At 36.3% G+C, this 7,854-nt stretch overlaps 1 pseudogene; it reads left to right on the top strand.

Moving 5' to 3' along the window:
• The first annotated feature begins 572 nt into the window (after window positions 1–572).
• Window positions 573–1,274, top strand: LOC132503924 (peptidyl-prolyl cis-trans isomerase A-like; annotated as a pseudogene).
• Window positions 1,275–7,854: the final 6,580 nt, after the last annotated feature.

The following is a 7,854-nucleotide window of genomic DNA, read 5'->3' as shown; positions in this document are numbered from 1 at the left end:
CTGTCCTAACGTGCATTTCAGTGAGGAGACATCCACTTATATCGAGAGAACTTAAGGACACTGGGATGTCCTCCTGTTCCCCAAAAGTGTTCCTCAGTGGTCCATTCATTGAAGGGACATTCCACTGGTTCTTTGAGTTAGTAATACCCTTTGAAGATATGAACAGTCTTGGGAGAAATGTCATGCCTTACTGCAGTCCTAGATATGCAACTTGGTATAAATTCATGTTGTTGGTCATTTCCTACCCTTTCAGCTGGAAACAGGCCCCAAAGGGAAAATTGATATGATGAAGAAAGAGAGGAATATTTTGGAATATGAACCGTGGACCAATGGGTTGTATTTGGGAGTGGCACTTCAAGAAAATCTATAGAGTGAGGCGATAAGAGGGCAAGGACTTTGACATGTGTGTGAGCGGGCACACACACACAGACTTCACTCAGAATCAAAAACGGAACTTCATTTTTAACTTCCAATCTGATAACTGCCTAAAGGTAAGTCTCCATTTCTCCAGAGATCTTTTCAAAACTTCCCTTATGGCTTTGCAGACACTGCCACACCGGAACCTCCTGCGCTGCCCAACCATGGTCAACCCTACTGTGTTCTTTGACATCGCCATTGACGGCGAGCCCTTGGAACGCGTCTCCTTCGAGCTGTTTGCAGACAAAGTTCCAAAGACAGCAGAAAACTTTCATGCTCTGAGCACTGGGAAGAAGGGTTTTGGTTATAAAGGTTCCTGCTTTCACAGAACAATTCCAGGATTTATGTGTCAGGGTGGTGACTTCACATGTCATAATGGCACTGGTGGCAAGTCCATCTATGGGAGAAATTTGATGATGAGAATTTCCTCCTGAAGCATATGGGTCCTGGCATCTTGTCCATGGCAAATGCTGGCCCCAACACAAACGGTTCCGTTTTTCATCTGCACTGCCAAGACTGAGTGGTTGGGTAGCAAGCATGTGGTCTTTCGCAAGGTGAAAGAGGGCATGAATATTGTGGAAGCCATGGAGCACTTTGGGTCCAGGAATGGCAAGACCAGCAAGAAGATCACCATTGCTGACTGTGGACAAATCTAATAATAAATTTGACTTGTGTTTTATCTTAACCACCAAGACCATTCCTTCTGTAGCTCAGGAGAGCACCCCTTCATCTCCATCTGCTCAAAATATACTATAATCTTTGTGCTCTCATTGCACTTCTTTGGGTTCCATATTTTCCTTATTCCCCTCCAAGTTTAGCTGAATTGCAAAGTTAAGTTTATGGTTATGAAATAAAAACTAAACAATCAAAAAAAAAAAAAACAACTTCCCTTATGACATAGCGAGAGTCCCCACTAGTAACTGCTGGTTTATTCCTACACAGATTTTCTCTTTTAAATCATTAACAATAAGGACACACCATCCACATCCCTCTCTTTATAATTTTATACAACTTTTAAAGCTAAGCTCAAACTGCAATCCCGTGAACACTGTTACCTATTTCTTTGACTAAAATTGTCTTACTCTGATTTCCCATTATCTTTTGAAGTGCTTAATTCTGTTTTTACAGTTGAATTCTCAGATGATTTTATTTATCTCACATAAAATACAAACTCTTTTATGACAAGAACTCCCGTTTCTTGTATCCCTAACATATGGTTGTATCCAGGATACAAACCCAAGTATAAAATCAAAATATCACTTATCCTCCCTCCCTTTTTTAAAAAGAGGGCATTTGGGTGAGGTGCGTGTACTAGAATGACTGTCACATTCCCCATGCACTGTATGGAGCTGACTAGTACTCCTGAGACTATAGCTTTATGGATTTTGTGTGTTTCTCCAAAGTGAATCTTTCAGGTATCTTTCTAAAATGGTAAGAGAATTCCTTTAGGATATTTATTTCATATGAGTAAAGATATAAAGTGCATCAATGCATGTATATCCAATGGTGAAAAATGCAACACTTCCTAAGTTTGTGTTTTTCAGCTGTCCCACAATACATTTACTGTTGTCTAATTAGGCATTCTAAGAACATAAAGTCCCGTTGTGTTTACCCTGCAACAATTATAATCCAGTGTGCCTGACATCACAGTATTTATCCCCAGAAATAATGACTCCATGGCAAAGGCAGCAATATGAGTGCATCACAGGACCAAACAGAGCAGCGAGGGAGACCCTAAAGGAAGTACTCCATATTCGGATACAAACGGGGTTCACAATGAACAGACCACCAATTTTAATAAACCTGATGAAAGGGAAGTAGATTGGATATGAAAGTCAAATATACTTGAGATCCCCTGCTTGTATAAGAGCCCCTCTTTAAATTAAGACTTTTCCAGGTGATTAAGGAGAATGCCAGCACTTCAAAGGGAAGCAGAGCCTTGTTCTCTGCAGCTCCACAGGCGACCAGCTCTCTTTCCCTTTGTCCAGATGGAGGCTTTGTTCTCCCAAAGTTGGTCAGGTGCTGCGCCTGTCCAAAAGGGGAAACGAGCGAGGCTTTAGGAGCCTGCACCTGTTTGAAAAGCAATGCCGCTCCCTTGGCTCCAAAGTCCCAAACATCAAATGCCTCCCTTTGCCAAGCAGCTTGGCTATTCCCCAGGCGTTTTCAATCTAGTTGAGTAAAACAAAAATTGCATAATTTGTCATTATTTTCAAGGAATGAGATGTGCCTTCTACAATTCCTTTCGAGTTAAATACAATGATGCTGAGCTTCCTGTGAACGCCAATGCCTTCTTTCTCAGAAAGAATAGAAATAAAGAATGGTAAAAGAAACACCAATTGATTGACTGCAATTTTCTCTGATATTTGTTATTGGTGTGTTCTTTGTATGCATTTTTATGGATAGGTAGCAGAAAAATTATTTTCCCAGGTCTTTATTAAAGAGAAGCCAAACCCTCTGGGAAAAACTGGGACTGGAAGCCAGGACTTCTGAATCAACTACAAGATTCAAAACAAATAAATCACATTAATTTAGGAAAGTCACAAGTCATATAAACATTCAATTTCCTCATCTTTAAAATGCAGATTAAAATGATCTTCTCTAAATATATCCCATTTTATTATGAAACTAAAATTTTAAAAATTGATAAGAAAGTGTTTTAAAATGTTGAATATTCTCTGTAAATGTAAAGTAGTTTGAATGAGAAATAAAGGGTGGGGTAGGATTCTTAGACAGGAGTCCTACCGCTCTTTCTATGGTGAAAGCTTCAAACCCAGGCAGAGAGAGGAATGAAGAGCAAAGTAAACAAATCAGAACAATCATCAGAAAGCAAGGGCATCCTCAATCTCATCTATTAAAAGCTGAGAAAAACACCTAAAAACCTCCACCATATTTTTTTTGTGTACAGTGTCTTTCTGCTGCCATTTGGTTACAATAGTGGAGAAAAATAGGCCCATAAAGCAAGATTGATTGCTGGGAAGATGATCAATTGCTGCTGTGAAAGGGGAAAAATCGGATAAATGTTTTTTTTTTTTTTCCCCTCTCTTCACAACCTTTTGCTAAAGCTGTGCAAAATGTGTCATGCATAAAAAGTATGCAATTTTCATGTAATTAGAGGAACACAAGATGAAAATGAGTTCCATCAGAGCAATCAAGGATGGTAATGTGGTATGTATTTGTCAGTGCCTATTTGTCATGAAAGCAAAACCCAGCAAGTTAGATATTTTATTTCATTTTAACTCTGAAAAACATAAACGCCATTTTGCCATGGCCAAATCTATAAATTTCAATAATCTTTCTTTTTTTTTTTTGAAAAGTGAAGGTTTGGAACTGCAGATTAGGTCATTTTACTCTTAAAGAATAGAATACCATCTTAAGAAAAACACTGAGATTATAAGAAAGATTTATTTCATGGAGGGTCGGATTTACAGCGGGAGGTGATAGGTTTACAGTTTGCTACACAAAAACACAATATAATGTATTTTCTCTAAAAATAACACTTACATCTTACAGTAGCATGTGCTTCTGATCCTATCACGTATCCCCAAAACCAAGGGTATTAAGTTTTTATATTCTTCTTGAGCAAGAGGGCATATGTTTTTTCTTTCTTCCTTTCATACTCTTTCCCTTCCTTTCTCCCTTCTTTCTTTCCTTCCTTCCTTTCTATTTATCCATTCACTTATTCTTTTTTTTGAAAGTTTATTGCGCATCAGAATTGTGCCAGGCATCTAGATTCTGATTATGTAAAATTAAAAAAAAAAAAAAACATGACCCATGTTCTCAAGCTGATTTCACTTAGTGGGGTCAGTGGCAAGTAAGGAATTAATGCAATGGGATAGTGTCATAATAGGGACAGATTCAGGAGTTAATGGGGAGTTGTGTAGGCTTCAGCTGGTAAAGCTTATGGGAAGGTTACTTTCTGGTCAGTCCTGCTTTAGTCACTAAGTAGGACAGATGTGGGAAAAGGCAGTCCTGACAGATGAACAAGTAAGGCAAATGATATGAGGACACTGAAAGCTTAGCCTGCTTGTGAAGGTGCAACTAGTTAATTATTTTCATGGTGTAAAGTGTGAAATGAATTGGAGAAGGAAAAATGAGGAAGATCTTCATAGGCCGGGCTAAGGTGTTTGATCTCTGTCTTCAGCGCAATAGGAATACTTTTCATGTTTAAAGCAGAAATACTGTATAACCAAATCTGATGGTAGAAGGGACAGTCTAGCAGCAGCATGGTGAATGGATGTGAGTGGGTAGGACCAGTTAGGACTCTATAAGAACAACCCAGCTGAGAGAGAGTGATGATTGGAGCAAGATGGGAAATGGATGGGTTTGAGATACCTTACAGAAGAATTTACATGATTTAGAAACGGATTACTAATAGGAGATTAGGCAGAGAGAGGACTTAAAATATTTAGTGCAGGAAATTGGGTGAATAATGATACCTTTAAGTAAGTCAGGGAATACAGGAAAAGGAGCAAGTATTACTTGGAAAATAGCGAGTTACGACTTGGACCTGTTTAATGTGATATAATGGTGGAATGCTTAAGATAGATAATTATGGTATACACAATCTGCATATTTGGGATCCAGACATTTTCCCTTCCTGAAATATTGTGAGTTTGAAAAGTTGTCAAATCTAAGCTAAGACAATATTCATTCATTCATTTAATTTGAAAGTGAATAGCAAGCAACTACACTGTCTAGTTAAAGTAGTGGTAAAGCACAAGGGCTGTCTACAATATTAGACATTTTTGGACACAAAACATACCTCTTCCAGTTATGATCTTTTTGACACAGGGTATTTGCAAAAACCCCATTAATCCTCATTTTTCTTATCTGTGAAATTAAAGTTATTATATCCACTCTATAGAATTAATTATGAGGTTGAAGGGAGATGAAACACACAGAGTAGTTAGCACAGTTCCTGACATGTAGTTATATAATTAGCATTATTGAGATCCAAGTCACTAATGTGTATGTGAAGTCAACAAATATACAAATACCTCCAGGAAATTTGAGCTATCAAATTATTTTACTTTTTAAAATAATCTAGTACTAACTAATGCTAAATAGGTGATAAGTACATCTAAAAACACTTAGAAAAATATAATTTGATAGCCCTATATAACAAATAATCCTCATTGAACACTCACTACTGTGAAAATATGGACAGTGTTTTTGAGTCTGTGACTGTATAGTAATAATAACAATAATAATAATATTAACTCATATTTCTATAGTGTTTTTCCATTTACTGAATACTCTAACATATTGGGTTGGCCAAAAGTTTCATTTGTTTTTTTCCATAAGATGGCTCTAGTAGCACTTAGTTGTCTAAACTTCATTCAAAACAATTTTGTTAGATTGTACGTGACAGCTGTCATATCAGTGTGCATTTTTAAAAAGACATCAAAATTGGTGAATTTTTGTGTAGCCATTTCAATATTGAAGATGGAAGAAAAACAGCAACATTTTCAACATATTATGCTTTATTATTTCAAGAAAGGTGAAGTGCACCCGAAATGCAAAAAATATTTATGCAGTATATGGAGAAGGTGTGTGACTGATGTTGTGTCAAAAGTGGTTTGCAAAGTTTTGTGCTGGAAATTTCTTGCTGGACAATGCTCCATCGTCGGGTAGACCATTTTAAGTTGATAGGGATCAAATAAAGACATTAATTGAGAATAATCAACATTATACCGCATGGGAGATAGCCAACATACTCAAAATATACAAATCAAGCATTGAAAATCATTTGCACCAGCTTGGTTATGTTAATCACTTTGATATTTGGGTTCCACACAAATTAAGTGAAAAAACGTTCTTGACTGTATTTCCACATGTGATTCTCTACTTAAACATAACAAAAATGTTCCATTTTTAAAATAAATTGTGACAGTCCATGAAAAGTGGATACTGTACAATAATGTGGAACAGAAGAGATCATGTGGCAAGCAAAATGAAACACCACCAACCACACCAAAAGGCCAGTCTTCATCCAAAGAAGGTGATGTTGTGTAGATGGTGGGATTGGAAAGGAGTCCTCTATTATGAGCTCCTTCTGGAAAACCAAATAATTAATTCCAACAAGTACTGCTCCCAGTTAGACCAACTGAAAGTGGCATTTGATGAAAAGTGTCCGGAGTTAGTGAACAGAAAATGCATAGTCTTCCATCAGGATACTACAAGACCGCGTGTTTCTTTGATAACCAGGTAAAAACTGTCACAGCTTGGCTGGGAAGTTCCAATTCATCTGCTGTATTCACCAGACATTACACCTTCAGATTTCCGTTTATTTCAGTCTTTACAAAATTCTCTTAATGGAAAAAATTTCAATTCCCTGGAAGAACTGTTCCCTGGAACAGTTATTTGCTCAAAAAGATAAGTTTTGGGGAGATGGAATTATGAATTTTCCTGAAAAATGGCAGAAGGTAATGGTACAAAGGGGAGAATACGTTATTCAATAAAGTTCTTGATGAAAATGAAAAATGTGCCTTTATTTTTATTTATTTTATTTATGGCACTTTTTGGCCAACCCAATACGTTGGCCTGTCATTTTCTTTTCTTATACAAGCATATCTCATTTTATTGTACTTCATCTTATTGTGCTTCACAGATATTGTGTTTTTTACAAATTGAAGGTTTGTGGCAATCCTGTATTGAAGCAGTCTATAGGCACCATTTTTCCAACAATAGTCACTCACATTTGGTAATTTTCATAATATCCCAAACTTTTATTATTATTATTATATTTGTTATGGTGATCTGTGATCAGTGATCTTTGATGTTACTATTATGACTTGCTGAAGGTTCAGATGATGGTTAGCATTTTTTTGGAATAAAGTATTTTTCAATTAAGCTATGTACATTTTTTAGACAAAATGCTATTTTTTAATTAATAGATTATAGTATAGTGTAAACAAAAATTTTATATCTACTGGGAAATCAAAAAATTCATGTGACTTGCTTTATTACAGTGGTCTGGAACGGAACCCACAATATCACTGAGATATGCCTATAATGTAGTTTTCTGGCTTTGGTATCAGGGCAATGCTGCCATTGCAAACTCAGTTTGGAAGTGTTCTATCTCTCTTCTATTATGTGAAAGATTTTGAGAAGGATTGGTGTTATTTCTTCCTTAAATATTTGATAGAATTCACCTGTGAAACCATCTGGTCCTGGGCTTTTCTTTTTTGGGAGTTTTTGTTTTCTTTTTATTATTACTCATTCAATTTTTTACTAGTAAATGGCCTGTTTAGATTGTCTATTTCTTCATGATTTAGTCTTCATAGATAGTATGTTTCAAGAAATTTAACATTTCTTCTAGGTTGTCCAGTTTGTTAATATATAATTATTCATAATAGTCTCATGATACTTTCTACTTGTGTGGTATCAGCTGTAATGTCTCCTCTTTCATTTATAATTTTATTAATCTGAGTCCTC

The sequence above is a fragment of the Lagenorhynchus albirostris genome, chromosome 14, assembly GCF_949774975.1.
Source record: "Lagenorhynchus albirostris chromosome 14, mLagAlb1.1, whole genome shotgun sequence".
NCBI lineage: Eukaryota > Metazoa > Chordata > Mammalia > Artiodactyla > Delphinidae > Lagenorhynchus > Lagenorhynchus albirostris.
The sequence above is the reverse complement of the archived record's forward strand: the minus strand, read 5'-3'. Positions and strand labels throughout refer to the sequence as shown.